This window comes from Cimex lectularius, unplaced genomic scaffold (genome assembly GCF_000648675.2).
Source record: "Cimex lectularius strain Harlan isolate CLEC.00 unplaced genomic scaffold, Clec_2.1 scaffold8, whole genome shotgun sequence".
In the NCBI taxonomy this organism is placed as follows: domain Eukaryota; kingdom Metazoa; phylum Arthropoda; class Insecta; order Hemiptera; family Cimicidae; genus Cimex; species Cimex lectularius.
This window is the reverse complement of record NW_019392656.1, coordinates 1,385,485-1,404,182: the sequence shown is the minus strand read 5'-3', so window position 1 is coordinate 1,404,182 and position 18,698 is coordinate 1,385,485. Positions and strand designations below refer to the sequence as shown.

At 34.6% G+C, this 18,698-nt stretch overlaps 1 protein-coding gene, 1 non-coding gene and 1 pseudogene across 2 annotated transcripts in view; 2 read left to right on the top strand and 1 right to left on the bottom strand.

Annotated features, from left to right (window-relative positions):
• Positions 1-1,554: 1,554 nt before the first annotated feature.
• LOC112126177 lies at positions 1,555-2,376 on the top strand (annotated as a pseudogene).
• Positions 2,377-4,534: 2,158 nt separating this feature from the next.
• Trnaa-agc lies at positions 4,535-4,607 on the bottom strand. Its single transcript has one exon. It is a non-coding gene; the product is annotated as a tRNA-Ala (tRNA).
• Positions 4,608-10,541: 5,934 nt separating this feature from the next.
• LOC106669617 (pro-neuropeptide Y-like) overlaps positions 10,542-18,698 on the top strand; it is a 44,012-nt gene continuing 35,855 nt past the window's right edge. The window contains exon 1 of the mRNA XM_024224681.1: positions 10,542-10,594. The gene's annotated coding sequence lies outside the window, so the exon portion shown is untranslated. The remainder of the gene's footprint in view (positions 10,595-18,698) is intronic.

Here is an 18,698-nt window from a genome sequence, read left to right as displayed (position 1 = left end):
TTAGTGGGGAAAAAAGTTTACAAAAAACACTAATCATCTAAGTTGACTCATATTTGGCAATTAAACCAGTTTTGCGGGAATTTAGTAAGTGTTGTCTAATACTAAATAATAATAGATGTTAACTATAATTTCAATTAATTAATCTTTATGTAAGATATTGGTTGAGATAAAAAAGCCAGTGCAACGAGCGGGATTCGAACCCACGACCTTCGGCTAAATACGCCGCTGCTCTACCACTTGAGCTAATGTGAGTGCGATCCACTCTTACACCAACCGCCCATCTCAACGTACCTTTCGAATTTTCCCTCCTTTTTGTCATTTTTCAAAAGTCGTGTAATCAGGATTCGATTCTCGGCGACAAATGAAATGGCCACGGAGAGCTTTCGTGAAGATACACTTCATTTTACTTATTAAATTCATTAGATTTCGTGGTCCGATTAAGCAAATAACTTCTTTCAATTTATTAATCTTTATGTAAGGTATTGGTTGAGATAAAAAGTCACGTTAGCTCAAATGGTAGAGCAGCGGCGTATTTAGCCGAAGGTCGTGGGTTCGAATCCCGCTCGTGACACTGACTTTTTTATCTCAACCAATACCTTATATAAAGATTAATTAATTGAAAGAAGTTATGTGGTCAATCGGACCACGAAATCTAATGAAGTTAACTGTAATCCAAAACATCTAAATATAACAGTACCATCAAGTTTAAAACATAAACAACAATAAAATATAAACTGCAATAAAATAATAAAAAATAAAAATAAAGAAATTTAAATAAATATGGCATAGATGTAAAACAATGGAAAAATTTGAATATCACAGGTATAACACACAAGCGCTTATAGCATTAAGGAGTCATAGGTATTTTTCATAGATAGAAGTTACATGTTTTATCATTGTCTTTACATTATATTATTTTTTATACGCCTATGTTTCCACGAAACTGTGGTATATCTCCCCACCGATCTGCAGATTGCGAAAAATTGTTTCGTGCTCACGACTATGATGTCGCGAATCCATTTTATGCCAATTTCCGTATGGATTTGGGTAAGCCTAGTGTATCTCGGAGATGAAGTGGCAAGTCTTAGGAATTTGTTTTGTATAACTTTAAGTTTTTTGATATTTGTGTCACAAGTGTAGCTCACATGTGTTGTAGGGCAGGCGTACAACAACATGGATCTGACGATGGCTTTAAAAATTAGAGTTTTGTTCCACATGCTGAGAAGCGATTCCCTACATAAAATCGAAAATAATGTCTTAATGGTACATCGTCCCTTAACGACTAGCCGTTGAAAGTGCTTACCAAAATTAAGTTTCATGTCTAGTGTCGGTCCCAGAAAAACAATTTTGTCCATCCAATTTACTAAAACTCCCCCCGAAGACCCTATGTGTGAGCAACGGTCTACGCCTAGTAAAGAGAATTGCTTCGGTCTTAGATGTATTTATCTTGAGCTTCCACCTAACACAAAATCACCTAATTTTTACAAGCTCAAGATTTAATCTGTTTACGATGGTGCACAAGTCTGTGAGAATGCCGTGTGAATACATTACTCAACTATGGCATGTACTCCATCCTCGCTGGGCTCATCGACTTATGACTCTATTTATCAACGTATTACTCCAAGGCCTGTTATTGGGCTTTCTTCTCGCTCATATTATTACGATAATTTCAAGCGCCAAGAGTTATTCTATCAAGAGTCTATTATCAAGAGTTACTAAGAGATCGCTTCATTAAGCTGACCCGCTGGCTGATTTTGTAGTACAGCCTATGGATTTGCTTTCAGCAGATTCCGTCTTATTTGACGAGTGTTGTAAATGAGGGAGAAAAAAAATCATCGGAGAAGGAAACTGCTATGGATCAGGTGCTCCATTTTGAATGTTTCACCTGTGATCACTGTGCTGTTCAACTCCAGGGAAAACCTCTTTACATGCTTGAAAAAAAGTCGCGTTATAAAGCTGGATTTTTTTTCAACATTTAAGCCCCATCACGGACAGAATTTTTAGGGCGACAGACCTTATCACACTCAATGCTTCTGTTACGTAGTTTGTGGAAAGAGCCTGAATGGAATACCGTTTACAGTCGATGCAACAAATCGGATTTACTGTACTAATAAGAAATTCGCACCAAGGTTGTGTCTGCAATCTGCCGATTATGCCAGGAGCTGGACAGGACGAGACAGTCGGAGTCGTAGCACTAGAAAGGAGTTTGCACATCTGGTTCAAATGCAAGGATTGCGGTTTGGTTTTGGCATCCGAGGCCGAAGGTCGGAGCTGCTACCCGCTGGATGACCACGTCCTCTGCAGAGCTTCAATGCCAATGACTCTTTGGTCCAGGCCCATACTTCCCACATGACAACAGAGCTCTACTCCAGCTAGTCCTCTCCGACATCGTAGTTCTGATGATCGCCTAGCCACCCAAATAGAATCTGACAGAACAGAAGAGAAATGTTAATAAATTATAAAAATAATGCATGAGGGGCCGGCAATGACCTTAGTAGTTAGCTGGCCAGAAAAACAAAATAATTTGCGTTTACATCTCCTTTTAGTCTTTTCCCAATATTTTATAAAGTCTAATTCTTGGTTACAATTTGTAATTTGATGAACATAGGTAAAATAATCGATATTATTCTCCCACAGAAATTTTTTTAAATATTTTTATTGGTCCTTTTGCAGATATTAGCCATCACTTTTGGCAAATTCTGAACAAAATTCGTTTCTTTATCTGTTGATCTCTAACCCTAATAAAACAGATAGGTCTACAGTACTATTACTACGATCAATAACAATTATTACACCCGTCAACTGTTGACAGTTGGATTTTGCCCTAAGAACATTTGGCATTATAGCCAGCCCGTGACAGTGGAATTGATTATGCTCACAGCATATTCGAGTCGGTTGTTGAATTTTAATGCGACGACTTGATTTAGATTAATTAAACATAAGCAGATTCGAATCCAAATATAATGTCACGTGTAATACGCCTGATATACAACAAACCCGTGGTGCTTGATTTAAAATTCAATTCAATTAATAGAAAATGTTAAACGATGCTTTTCTACCCTTCTTATAATTTAAGTTAAACATTTATAAAACAAACATTTCAATAGGTTCTAACTAAAGCTGTCGTAAAATAAACCAAATTATTTTTTGTTTGACACGTTAGAGTGGTTTATCCGAGTTTATCCATACACAGGCTAGTAAGTTTCCATTGAAAGCAGTTCATTAATTTTTATCGGCATGGTGATTATTATTGGATCCGCCTACCCTCGCTTTTGCCCTCTGTGATAAAAACCCGAACCTTCAATTTGGAACAGAACAAAAACTTTCTCGTTTTAGAATAGAAAGAATGTGTGAAGATCGGTCAGCTTACATTACATAAGACTTGATCCTTATGTCCTTAGATCCTCCAGGTCAATTGTAACTAGTTCACTGATTTTATTAAAACTTGGACATTTTATTTTTTATAAATTATTGTCTTGTTGTTTTAAGTCTTGTTTTAAAGTAGAGTGGTTAATTGGTCTGATGATTATATGGTTGTTTAATAATTTATTATTACACCTTTGAAATCAATTTAATGGGGTTTTGTACAAATTTTAATCTCACTACCAATAACTGTTTGTGGATGTTTGTTAATTCATGATCGCACCAATCAAACAATTGTATGGGAACATTTGTTCTTTTTTGTTCAATGATCACGGAAGAAATTAATTATATGCCGGATGATTCTTAATTTGTGATCGGACTAAGGAATCAATTGAATGGAGACTATTTGTTGATTTTTGTTCAATGATCAGTTAAGAAATTAATTATATACCGTATGAATGTTAATTTGTGATCGGACTAAGGAATCAATTAAATGGAGACTATTTGTTGATTTTTGTTCAATGATCAGTTAAGAAATTAATTATATGCCGGATGATTGTTAATTTGTGATCGGACCAAGGAATCAATTGAATGGAGACTATTTGTTGATTTTTGTTCTATGATCAGTTAAGAAATTAATTATATGCCGGATGAATGTTAATTTGTGATCGGACTAAGGAATCAATTGAATGGAGTCTATTTGTTGATTTTTGTTCAATGATCAGTTAAGAAATTAATTATATACCGGATGATTGTTAATTCATGATCGCACCAATCAAACAATTGTATGGGAAAATTTGTTGATTTTTGATCAATGATCAGTTAAGAAAGTAATTAAATGCCGGATGATTCTTAATTTGTGATCGGACGTAGAAATCAATTGAATGGAGACTATTTGTTGATTTTTGTTCAATGATCAATTAAGAAATTAATTAAATGCCGGATGATTTTTAATTTGTGATCGAACCAAGGAATCAATTGAATGGAGACGATTTTTGATTTTTGTTCAATAATCAGTTAAAAAATTAATTAAATGCCGGATGAGTCTTAATTTGTGCAATAATTTTGCAAAGCAACCAATTGAATACGGGGTTGTTTACATCAAGTGGCCAACCAATATTTCATAAAATTGTATTAAAGGATTAATATAAATTTTTAAAAAAATCTAGGATGGAGGCGCCGGGTATCGATCCCGGTACCTCTCGCATGCTAAGCGAGCGCTCTACCATCTGAGCTACGCCCCCTGTTGAAGATTTTGGAGAAAGTATTGTATCAATACTAACACAAAATTAGGTCAGCTTAAACACTGTGCGGAGGAAAGAATGAAACCCGTAAGAGAAATCTTAAGCGCTGACCTTCTCCCGAGGCGACACGAATCGATGTCGAACCGGTCTCTTGAAAAAGACCTACTACCAACTTCTTTCGCACTATGCTTATTTCAGGAACGTTGTTCATTCTGACACGAAAACGCTTAATAATTGTTTAAAAAAAACAATTCAAAAATTAGTATTGACCTTTACCGTTATTCATTAGGTACTTCATCAAAATTGTTATTAATCTATGACATATTGCACGTCCAATCCGGAATATGACGTTTTAATTTTAACCGGCAGAAACTGAGGAGATAATTAATGTTTTCGCTAAGCAAACATGAGCCAAAATGAAATTAAATTCAAGTTAGATATGCTGTTAACATAATCTTTTTTCACAGATTATTGTTGTCTGTTGATATCTGTTGATAATTTACCCGCCATTTATCAAGAAATTAAGATAGGTGCAGAACCATGTTTATAATAAAAATTCATCTCCATTTAATTTTATAAAATTAGATCCGTAACTTGTCGCATATTACAATCACAGGCCGTTTCTTAAATATAAATATATCATTTAACAAATCTCACAACAGCAGGAATTCAAATTCGTTATTTGCTATTTTTTAACGCTTCCGTTGGTTCTAATTGTGCGGCTTCAGGGATATAAGCAGGGCGAGGCAAGACACTGGATCCTTTAATTTCTGCGAACCTGTCTGCAATGGTGGACTGTGAATTGTTGAATTTTCGTTCGCAGTTTGATTGTTTCTTATAATCCTGGTCAGCCTTTTTCTAACTTTTAAATCTGAATTATTATAGTCTTTCGGTATGTTTCAGTGTGGGTTGAAAAAAAAATCAACGTGATTATTTAATAATTTGATGATTTGCATAAAAAAACTGTGTTTCATGCTGTATGCCGTTCACTTTATTTTTATATTGTTATTTGTTCACGAATGTTTGGGAAAGACGTTCTCCTCAAGTTTCTTAAGCATAATTTTTAAGGTGAATGAACGGATTTTTTAACACTGAATGACAAAATCAGCAGAAAAGACGAAATAGAAAAACGACTTTGTAAAATTGTGTAAATCGTTGCCGGCTGTTTTTTAGGACGTGAGGAAGGACAACAAAGCCCAAGAGTAATTAGCAATCTTAAATATGCCCCCAATGTTCACAGGCAGAAAACAGAGATATGCAAAGTGGCATTAGTTAATTTGCATAACATAACGATCAAAAGTGTCACTCGCCTTGGATGTGTTTTGGTTCAAAATATTTAACCAAAATACGGATAACGTTAATGAGCTACGATGCAAAGAATAAAAAACAATCCCCTTTCGATTTCACGTTCAAAGGAAAACAAAGTATGTAGCATGTTAAATTTAACATAACGAAAATTATTTAAACCTATTTTTAAATTTATTATGGACGAAAAACAGTTTCGGCAGGGGATAATGGTTATTACTTTAAGCCTTCTTCAATTTGATGTGTGATTATGACTTTTCAGAGGCCAAAGCCAAAAACGCAATGGTCAAATTTACTTCAAAATGTGGATGGTTGCTGATTAATTAAAATAAATATAGTTAATGCATATCCCTGCATATTAAGGGATAGGGATAAAAGAGGCGGCCATATAGCCTTCTGCTCCTTAAGTTTAGAGAGACCTGAGATCTATTGTCCTCCCCTGTTTTTCATAACTCACTGTCTAGCTTCAGGTTATTAACAAACCACTATAGCTTTGCCAGAGGCTTCTTAGTGTAGGATCTTGCTTGTGCCTTTTCCAGTCCTCGTGTCTGAACCTTCATTGACCTTCATAAAAACATAAAATGAGTTCTGCGGTGTCCTCCTCTTCCTGGCGGTATCTGCACATTGTTTCTTCTGTCTGTATTCTATCCGGTGCACGTGCTTTCTTAGTTGGCTATGCCCTGTCCAACCAGAATCCTGGTTCGGTCGCAGTTGCCTTTCAGTAATTCCTCTGTAAGTTTTGCGGATGGCTCTTCTACGAATCTCTTCGCGTGTCTCATGCCTGTGGTATTGTTCCACCAGGTTTTGAACTCATTAAGGATCCATTTTGAGTTGTATCCTTTTTTGTGGCAAGATGCTAGGCCACATTAGAGTTCAGGACGTAGAGAGTCCATGGTGGAACTCTCTTTGGTCAACATGTCTACTTTTTCGTTGCCTCTATGCCCTGATCTATGTCAGGTCATTGGTGTCGCTGACTTCCGACAGGGCCTGCAAGTAGTTCCAGACACTCTGCCTTCACTTGGCATGAGTCTAGGGCCTTTAGTGTTACCAGACTTTCACAGAAGACGGCTATGTTCCGGGAATGTATACCCTAGCATTATTATTTCCCTGGCGCAGTGTTTAATCGCTATGATTTCAAATTGGAAAACTATAGAATATGTACCTAGGTTTACCGACAGTCCAGTCTCTGGATTCATCCCGAAGATTCCAGTCCCGGTGCCCTTCTCGGTTTTGGAGCCGTCAGTGCACCAGTTGGATTTTGCCTTTAGCGGTGTCCCTTTGGCCCATTCTTCCCGTTATGGTATCAGTACCTCGTACTTTTTAGCAAAATTGTATTCTGGAGTAGTGGCATCGTGATTGGTATATTAAATATGGCATCGCGATTGGCATATTAAAAAATTATCAACGTTAAAAGGTGATATGGCACAATTATCTGTTTGCCAAGGAGTAGTTTGGAAAGTATTTTGGGTTATTAAGAACTCGTAAGGTTTTATGTTTTTTGAAACATTTCGATAGTCTTTTTGATATTTTTTAAAGAAATCACTTGTTTTGATCAACCTGAATTTGTAACATAACTATTGTACAAAAGCAAAGCTTGAAGAAATTAATTGGGTCTTGACTCCTCCTTCTTATTTTCCTGACATCGCGCTTTTCTTTGACCAACCAAAGTAAAACTTTATTGATAGAGAAACCACGCATCATAAATAGACGGGGGAAAGGAGAGATCGAATTTCTTCCAGCTAGAATCTTCTTAACTGACTAAAAAACCTGACCAACGCAATTTTGCCTTTTTGACATAATAAGACCAATAATTCCACTCCTCAGCGATCCCCATCAAACTCAATTTATTAGGAAACGATAAACATCTAACACACACCAAGCCCGGTTATTCAAAAATGTATTGCACGTATCAAGTTAACGCACTAAACTTAAATGTTATGAAAAATTCAAATTAGCAACATTAAACAAAGTAATTACAAAGGTTTATATTTATAGGTGATAATATGCGGAAATCTGCTCGCCTCACCCCTGATATCCCGCTATCCATTGGTCAACCGGAATAAAGAGTTATACCTGGAAAAACCTGGAGAAATAGAAGTAGTGTTTTTCTCACCCTTCTTTTGTCCCTGATGATCAGTTATGGTACATCAATAGTAATTCTATAATGAAGTTTCGAAAAAGAAATATAAAAAAAAACACATTGACAAAACTAATTTGTTAATTGTACAAGTACACACTCCTGAATTAATTTTACGAGAAATTCCTCGGCAAATATTTTCCGTTATTCGCGCAATTAGGCGACAGTATTTTTCTTTCATCAAAATAAAGGAAAACAATCATGCTAATCTGTTATTTTGTCCGGCGTTTCATTCCCGGTTTTTGAACAGCTCGTTAACAAGGAAACAATTAAAATTCAGTAACAAAAAATTTCCCTTCAAACACGCTTCAGAGACGTAGTTTTGTAAATATTTTTACTCTATTAACACCAGTTTTACTTGCCTAACATGTAAGTTGGATGCGTTTTTATTTATTTATACTCAAAATATTCCTACATATTTCAGATTTGAATACACGGTTTACCAGTTTATTATTAATTTTTAAAAACTGTTTTGTGCATGCCAGCTCTGGAATTTAAAAACGGTACCCCTTATTTTTTGTTCTGAGGAATTTGTCTGATCTTTAACTGACAATAATCAGTCGTCAGGGATATAAGGAGGATGAGACATTGACTCCTATTTCTGCAGGTTTTGCCGGATACAATTTTTTATTCCGGTTGATCAAAGCATGACGGAGCATAAATGGTAAGGCAAGAAGCTGCTTATTTCTTGAGCTTTGCCTACCTCCAACGCAAACGATTATCCCTGATCATCCTCGTCCACTTATTCTCACTTACAAATATAAATCTTTGTAATTTTGTTAATGTTGATGATGATGATGATGATCCCCATGTCTCACCCCTGATGCCGAATGATGCCTTAACTGAAAAACAAGAAATTGTTCGCTGATAGATGCTTATTTATTTTCTGGTAGGTACCGAAACCAAAATTCTTAATTAAAAATATATAAAATGTGGTTATTAGATACTGCTATTGACACAATAAGTGTTGACCCTTTAAAATTACCCTGTTTTTTTTTTGTTTTTTTACGAGGGTTCGCAACAGCAGAGGTTATATCAACCCTCGGGGTGCCGTGTCTTTGAAAAAAAGCCCATTTGTAAGTATGTCGGGTTCGAAAGCAGGGCCGCTGGATTCGAACCCGGGACCTTTACCTTACAGTGATGAGCGCCGTGTCAACGCCTAAACCGTTGTGGCCACCGACGCCCCCTACACCCTAGTTTATTAATAATCTTAAAAAACGTTATTTAATTATAACTATGGCCAAACAAAAATCAAACTGTGTTTAAAAGGGAGGACTGGATAACATGGGACGATGCGAATACAAAGGTGATTTCAGCAAGACGCATACCAACAAGAAGGATCCTTGGTCTTTACAAATTTAATAAAAGCAGTAAGTCCTTTAGAAACAAACTTATATAAATACATTTAAACAAAACCTAACCCCATTTGGACTTTTGCCTTTCTTGAAGAACAACAAGGGATACACGCCTGACTGTTGATTATCAAAGGAGCCAACGGTGGTTTGCAGTAAACAAAGAGATCGAAATTTTTCAAACTTAACAGACTGAAAAAAATCTGACCAACGCAATTTTAACATTATTGGTCAATAATTTCATTCCTGAGCGATCCCGATCGAATTCATTTTATTGGAAAGCGATAAACATCGAACACGCCCAGCTCGGCTATTCAAGAATATATTGCACATATTATAAAGTCTAAAAAAAAAACTAAGATTTCTGGATAGAACAACGCTTTTACATGCAACGAGCTTTCTAGTTTATAATGATAATAAAATACATCGGAAACAAAGCCTCAATACTCTCGTCAAGTTGGCTTTATTGAAGAAAGCCGAAATATTCGTAAGCATTTAATAAAAGTTCATTTTACGATTTGTGATTAATTTATTTTATATTTACATTAGATGGACTGAGGTAGCGAAGTGGTTGCTCCCGTCGCCCCAGGAATTTTCTTTCCCGCTTCCTTTACTCCAAAATAAATATATGCAAGTCGATCAGCCTCAATCTTTAATTATCTGGCTAATATGACAAACATAAAGCCATTAAAAAAAATTATCCTTAAATTATTTTTAATTATGGACAACTAGTTATTATAGTCCATCTGTACTAGATACTTAATTATCTTCTTTAAGCCGATCCTTGGTTGCATAAACATCTTCTATTTTAATTGTTATGTATTACATTGTATAAAACGATTTACTGGTTGAATGTACATATTAGCCCAGTTGAGACTCAGAAAAGATTTCATGCTCAGGCTACTTTAATCTATAAGCTGTTGTTTGTTAATTTTCACGCGTACTCCTGTCCGTTTTGCGTTTCAGCTCCGCGTCTCCATCAGCTGTGAAGTGCCGGCCAATAATGGAAAATTTACGAACTTCGCTGGAATCAAGCTGTTTGAAAAGCTGACGCATGAACGGCGGACACCTGTTGACGCCCCACTACCCCCGCGACGAAGGGGTATATAAAGGGCGCCTGGGGGGTGTTTCGCCCTCACAGGCAGTCCGATCTCCCCAACCCCTGAACGCACATTTTACCGACAAGTTTCAAGGTACGTTGCACGAAAAAAGACGATCACACCATTTCGATCCACGAATTTAAAATTTCTCAAATGTTCCGGACATGCGTTTCAGTCCAATATTAAAGAAAATACCGTTTTCGAAATATTAATATACCAAAACAATACAAGGCTTACAAGTGTAGTTATATAAAAAAGCAAGAGAAAAAGATAATCAAACAACAATTTCTCTAATCGCGGCTGAATTCACGTCCTCTCAGCCAGTTTATATGTTTTCAAATATAATTGAAAAATATTTTCTTTTTAAAATAAGACTTTGTAGAGGTAATCTATTACTATTATTGAACGGCTAACCATTCCTAAAAAATATATATTGTCAGTAAATAGGTTTTTTAAAAATTACAAGAAGGTTTAGCCATTCCTTAGGTATGCCTATCCTCTGGTTGGATCTGTCAGAAGTGACAGGTAATTTCGTAATTTCGCAATCTTCAGTGAAATCGTACAATTATCAATTAAAAATAAACCGTCATAAATGTGTGAACATAAGCATAAGTTCCTGTTCATGTTGTCAAAAAAAAATTCAATGTTATTTCTGCAGCTTAAATTGAGTCGAAACATTTTCGTGCTTTTTTACGGGCATGTTTCGCATTTTTACTTCTTTATTTATGATTGGCTGATGCATTATAAAAACGCTCAAACTCAGGACAGATGGATCGAGTTGAACACTAACTAAACCAGGTTCATTGTACTCGCAGTTCTTGATAGGAATCTCACAAAAATATCAATGTTTGTGCATTAAAATGTTAGCTAAGTCAATGAAAAACAAAAACCGAATCTACGTCTTCAATTACACCAAGGAAAACAAGAACTGAATATTTGCAATTTTATTATCGTACCTTGGCTGAATTAAATTATGTTTAAACGATTTTTTTATTATTGCCTTATGTTTAATCATTACATATGTAACAGTCATTAAAGCCTAAGTAAAAAATTACGTATTCATAAAATAAAATATTGGGTGATTGATTCAAACCAAAATTAATTATTATTTAGAACTTTGACTTCAATAACACCAAACAAAAACTTGAAAAGTTGCTGTTTTATTATAAATTATACCGATTTATAATTTGTCCTGGAGGATCTTTGTTTTATTCTTGCGATGGTTTTCAGACTTAAAACTAAATATATAACTAAAAATATAACATTTAAATACAAACTGAAAAGTTGAGTTTTTCTCCCAAAGTATGTCGGCTTATTTTATAAACTTAAATATTCCTATTGATGTTTTTTTTTTTAATTAGTCTATATAAGAATTGACACGCTTGATCACCTCATCGAAATGTTGACTAAGTAGACTTGAAATAAAACCAGGTGGAACTTTGTCTTTAAATACAAAAACTTACAACACACTGTTGCAACGAAACGTCTTCATTTCAAAAAATATTTCTTTGAAGTAATTTATTCCAAACTATTTTGGTTTATTTATTGTTCCGATAGTAAAAGAAAGTCTTTTTAGCTGTTTAAAATTATTTATAATTTATTCATTGAAAATGTTTACGTAATAAATTTAACAGTTGGATAATTCAAAATATTGACAAGGTCGTTTTAAAAGAAAATCAAGTTTAAAATAATTTTAATTTACATAATACAAATGCAAACTAAAAAGTTTTTTATAATTTTTCTAAATTTTTTATTTATTTATTTTTTTGTGATGTCTTTGGTCATAAAAATGTACATGTTTGACCATCAAAATCAAATGAAAAATAAACTAGATCTGTTTTAAACAAAACCAACTTTTTGTTTGCTAAAAAAATCTGTTTAAAGTTTGGCTTTTGTAACAAAAAAAGTATTTTCTGCCCCAGAAGACAAAATATACATAACAAAAATACTCAACATAATAGTTGTTTAGATTGAACATTAACATATATGCTAGTTCGACTTAGCTAAGTTACTGAGTCCGTCTTTACTCAAACGTGTTTCGGCATTGCGCCATCTTCAGTGAAGAATATTTATTTTCTTAGATGTTTTGAGACAAAGTATTTAGTTAAGAAATGAACTTATCGACTTCTATCTTAGCATGTGGATTGCTTCCGATACAATTTAGTTACTCAAAAAAAGCAAACTAACAAACGTTTTAAACAAAGCATTTCGGTTTTTTAAGTTTAATGAATGTCTAAATTTTAGTCTTGGTGAAAATGATCATATTTAAAAATTAAAATAATTAAAATGTTCACTAGATTGGGTTAAAATAAAATCAATTATAATTAAGTTTAATTTTTTACATAATATTTCAATTTTATAAATTATCCTTATTATCGATAATTACCGATCATTTTGGTCCGCCTTTCCTTGCAACTTTTTAAATACATGTAGCAGTATAGCATAATGAAAGAAATATTTTTTACAACAGCATTTCTACGAAGAAAAAATTTATCTTAATGGTTTTAAATCGAATTCGTTTGATAACTTACAGTTTGTACATATGTAAAAAATTCATGTTTGAAGATTAAAATGTATACTATAAGGACTAGAAACAAAATTAATAGTATTTAAAAAAGTATGTACAAAAAAAATCTTTACAATATATTTTGCAGTTCTGACAAAAGATTCGTCTATTTCAGACTATTTTTGAATCAATTCAAGGTATATTTGAATGAATTCCCGTAATAAATTTAAGGTTTGAACCATCTCGTGCATGATTTTTACAATAATTAATTATTATTATAAATTATTATTAGTTGTTATAGTTAAACAATTGATGATCTGCGAAGATTATTAGAGCGTTCTTTGATTAAAATTACATTCATTACAAAACTACAATTTTTTTTTCTTTTTGAAAATTTATGAGAAACATAAGAAAAAGTAGAATTTTGAGAGTAGATACTAGAATAATGGCTTGTTTATCAAAGATCGTTTATAGAATAAAATTTTCATTATATAACACTTCGGTTTGACTTAAGACCAAGGGTGAACAAATGTAGAGTTTAACACCAAAATCCGTTCACACCTTTTAAAACACTAGATGTCAAAATTGGATTTTTTTAGTCGGATCTGTCCCAATTTCCGCAGGGTTTTGCGTCGGAAATATGCTTTCTGCATAATCCAGTTGTTATTTGGACTGTGGATTTATCAGCCGGAATTCCATCAGGCTCGAAAAGGCCATTTTTCCCCACCAGTCACATTTTTATGTTTGTAACTCGGAATAAAGATTTAAACTTGTTTACTGTATATTCTTATGTAATATTACAATTATAAACAATTAAAAACAAAAAAATATTTGATATGTCGGCAACTAAGCATATTACCCTAAATGTAAACATTCTGCCTTTTCTAAACATTTTTTATTACTTATAAACATTATATGTTCAAACATACGAGAAATTTCAGCGTCTCATCATTATTTTCTTTTCTAGTTGGTAAAGTGTCAAAAAATAAAGAGATAAGAGGGGTGAAGGATTGTTTTATGGAAGTACAGCATAAAACTTTGTAAAACGATCTCAACCCTTGGGTGTGAGCTACTTTTTAGCTCTTTGACATTTTTAAATTTTAACCAAAAAATATTTTATATATAAAAATTATATATATACACAGGGTATATCAACTTCTATAGTTTATCCATTTAATTCGGAATCGAACTTTAGCCCAAAATGGTCTTATACATATCCCAAGTTAATTTTGGCTACGGATCGCTTGGTGGTAACAAATTTAACATAACTTCTCATCTATAATTAATTAAGGTTTTTAGTTGAGATGAAAAAAAGCTAATGGCACGAGAGGGATTCGAACCCACGACCTTCGGCTAGATACGCCGCTGCTCTACTACCTGAGCTATCGTGACCTCGATCCACTCGGACATCAACTCCCCACCTCAACCCCATCTTATGAGTTTTCCCTCCTTTTGCCATTTTCCAAATGTCGTGTAATCGGTTTGGATTCTCGACGACAATTGAAATGCCGACGGAGAGCTTTAGTGAAGTGTACTTCATTTTAATTCATTATATTCACTAATTTCGTGGCCCGCTTGACCAATTTCTCATCTACCTGGGACATAATACTAACTTTGTTATTTTAAATAAGAATCCTATATTTTTATTGTAAAGTTTGATTCTAGAGCTTATTTTATGCCACTTTTACTGAAAGGAAAATTTTGGCGGGATCGACCATTTCTTAGTTATGCCCGACGAAAGACGCGTGAGGGGGCTATGCTTTCTGTAACAAGACGGTCCTCTCCGTTTTAGATTTAAATTCGGTTGTTTAATGCAGTGCCTTTTTGCGCAGGGAGCGTATTTGAGCATTTATTACAAACACAAATTTTAATAAATAGCATAATAACAGCTGAAAGTCAGTTTAAAAACAAAATGAACGCGATGATGATAAAAAATCCTTTTTGTAAAAAGAGTTCTTTTTTTTTTTAATTAATATAAGGTAAACATAAAAGCAAACCCATGATCCCTATCTCATTCTGACACGATTTCTAAATCCTAAATCCTAAATTAACTTGCTAATTCTAATCGTTTTCGGAATAAACGGAGAGGGCCATCTTGTTGCTACAAATAGCATAACCCACTCACGCGTCTTCCATCGGGCATAACTCAGAAATGTCGACACCGTACAAATTTTCCTTTCAGTAAAAGTGGCAAAAAATAAGCTCTAGAATCGAACTGTACAATAAAAATATGGGATTTTCATTTAAAATAACAAAGTTAGCGTCATTTACCAGCTAGATGAGAAAGTTATGTTAAATCTATTACCACCACGCGACCCCTAGTATTAACTTGGGTTAATATAACCCTGTATACGGGAATGTGAAGCAATCACTCAATAAAGAAATAACAAAGCAAACCAGCGAGATTGTAGCAACGAAAGTCACTGACTTAGTACTCCTTAAAAGAAGGATCGAATCGACAGACTGAAATAAGGAACTAGGAAAGTTCAGTAAGGTAGAAAGCTTCAGTGTTTGGGGAACATAAACCCCTACTTCTTGGCTTCCTTTCAGCATCATCATCATATCCGGAAACAAATTTGATCCGATTTAACTGTACAACATTCACATCGTAGGAAACTTTACAATTAAAACATGAGAAATTGGACTTTTGTCATTTTTTATCATTGATAAACAAGGAATCTACTACATTACATATAGGTTAAATAAAGCCACTTCAGACACACGATATTTTTTCATGTCGTTAGCATGCCTGATTTCGCTTTCCAGCTTAAATCTGTAAAAATTACGTATCGCGCGCGGCTGCTTTGGGCAGGGGCATAATGGATTTCGTTGTGCCGAAGTTGGGTTAATTTGATCGTTCACGCTTCACGACATTAAAGCGGCTAATTAAGTTTGTCAATTAATGTCAAAAAGGCAATTATAACAACTCGCCCAACTTAGCTTTCTCATATGGCGATAACCACGTTTTTATAATTCGACAAAATGCAAACTGAATCGCCGCGTGGCCGGAAATTAATGCCATCCCGGATTATTTCCTTTTATACAAGTCAAAAAACAATTTACACCATTTAATTATGCTTAATATATACATAATAGTTATGTTTGAATTTTCGCTTCGTTTTCCTTTTGATTTTAATCGTTCTTTCAATCTCGCCCCTATTGACTCTAATGAGAAAAATCTGTAAGGGGAAAGAGTGTGACAATACCTCACTAATGACCACATTTCAAATTCGAATGGAAATGGACGATTTTAACAAAAGGACTGATTCAGAAACTTATGCAACATTTACATATTTCCTAATTCTTTAGAACGAGTTTAAAAACCCTGTAATAAACCTTGTTTAACTTAATAGGAAATTTTGCTTAATTAATTGACTTTTTTGCAAGTCAACTACGTGATTATACGAACCCTCGGAGTTTGTAAGAGAAAATGTCCATTTGTAAATACGCCGAATTCAGGCCGCTGGATTCGAACCCGGGACATTTATCTTACAGCGATGAGTCGCCTTGGTTGCGCGTTGCGACCACCAACCATTTTGCTTAAATAATTAACTTCCTTTAAAAAAATGTACCAAGTAAACTGCTAGTGATATACTTTCACCTTGTACATCAATTCATGAGAAAAAATTCAAACATGAAATTCTACTCCATAGATAAAATAGAAACCGAATTACGCCCGTGTAAGTAGTGAAAATAAAAACTAGAGAGAAAACCGACGAAAAGTTTCATGTCCCCGGTGTTTACAGCTTGGGGTCGAGTTATTCCAGGACCGCAAAACGTGCTGCGTTATGCCATTTACATATATTCTTAGTACGTGAAAGGGAAAGGGAGAATTTGTAAAAGAGACCGTGCCAGGTGAAGATCGGATGTAGTGGGATCATGGTAAGCCCAGTCGTGCGCTCTGCAACAAGGCAAAAACAACGCTTTCCACCTTTGTTCTCGAATTTCTGACCCTCCTAAGGGAAAAAAATAATATTTCACTTTGTCTACTATAGATAAACTATTTATACAGTTACAATTTTTTTAAATTAATTAATTGATCTGGTTAATTTAGACACTTTTCAGAGTGATAAACTAACTGTTTAAATAAAGTTAGGAAATATTGTGTGAAATTGATCAAATTTGGGTTTATGCAATTTTAATAATCTTCAGGAAGGGATAACAATTATAAAAATTTAATCATTGTCAATTGCAGTTAATTCTGGAGGACTTATGGAGTTTAACTTGAAAAAGAATCTTGGTAGAGTTATATGTCTTTGATTTTTTTTTTTTTTTTTTGTAATTTTTATAGGTTTTCATACAACCAGAACGGTTATCATCGGCCTGGTTGTACAGTCAAACGAAAACCTCATCCGTACCTTGATGCCATTTCAAAAGTCCAATAATGCCGAGGAAATAAAAATATTGATTTTAACAGCCGGTTTTATAGTTGAGCATAAAGGAGGAAAACGCCAATATTATGTTGCCACTGTCTTTTCAGATCTTGCGGGGGAGGAGTGGAGGTCATTGATTTTATTATCGGCCGCGGAAAGTGGTTGTAAAAATATAATTGAAAACACGATCCCCCCGAGCTTGAATTATTGAACCGATGCAGAGGAGAATGAAATTATATAATTTTTCCCTTTAAAAAAATTGTCCAGGAAATCGGTGAAATTAAGCGCACTACATATGTATGCAATGTGGAAAATTTAGGGGCCGACGTACAGCTGAGGACATCGTCGGTTCTCTCAGTGTTGGTACTTCTTTTCCTGGTCTTTGTGCGTCTCGATCTGTTAGTCTCTCTTCGTTTTTTTATGAAAACTAAGTCGATATCCTAAAATGCTAGCCTCCCGTATAGAAGTCACATTCACTCCAGAATACTTGATTTCCAGGAGGCGGGGTCGAACCCACTCCGTTCTCGCTAATGACTTACTTTTACTCTCCAGACGTTACAAACTGCCCCAAAGTACTCCAAATTCATCGAGGAGGGTCGAACCCACTCCATTCTCGTTAATAACGTAAATTTTCTCTCCAGACGTCACCTACTCGTCACCTACCAGACGTCACCATGAGTACTCGGTGTTACACGGGGCGAGGTCGAAGCCACTGCGTTCTCGTTAATGACTTACTTTTACACTCCAGACGTTACAAACTGCACCAGAGTACTCGATGGGTTAAAATCGCACTAAAAAATCATTTGGAATATTTATTTGAAATAACTAAAAACCAATCGTATTGTTATTCATGGTTTATTTTCATGTTGAGTTGTCCCTGACTTCACTAATGAGTTGAATTGAATCTTGTCTGAGGATTCCACAGCAGTCTGTTTTCTGGGTAAATTCTTAAGCACATTCTTGCAGAAAACTGTGATTTCAATGTAAATGTAAACTCTGTGCATTTTTCCTCATTCCGTATTGTCCTCTACTTTCTTCACTGTTCTTTTGGTAAATAAAGATTTTCTTGGATGATAGAGACTGCATGGATTCGAGTTAAAATACAAAATCACACATACATATATAGATGTATAAGTTAGTAGCATTAACGGTATACAGTGTAGGACCAAAAATGCTCCCTTGCAGGACGCCACACAGTTGGTCGGAAAGGCGAAAAAGCGGACATTATTCATTATCACTTTCAACAGTAAGCAAATTAAAGTTGTTGTTCAACTTTGAAGTACTGACACATCAGTCATCAGTTGAATTCAAACTAGAA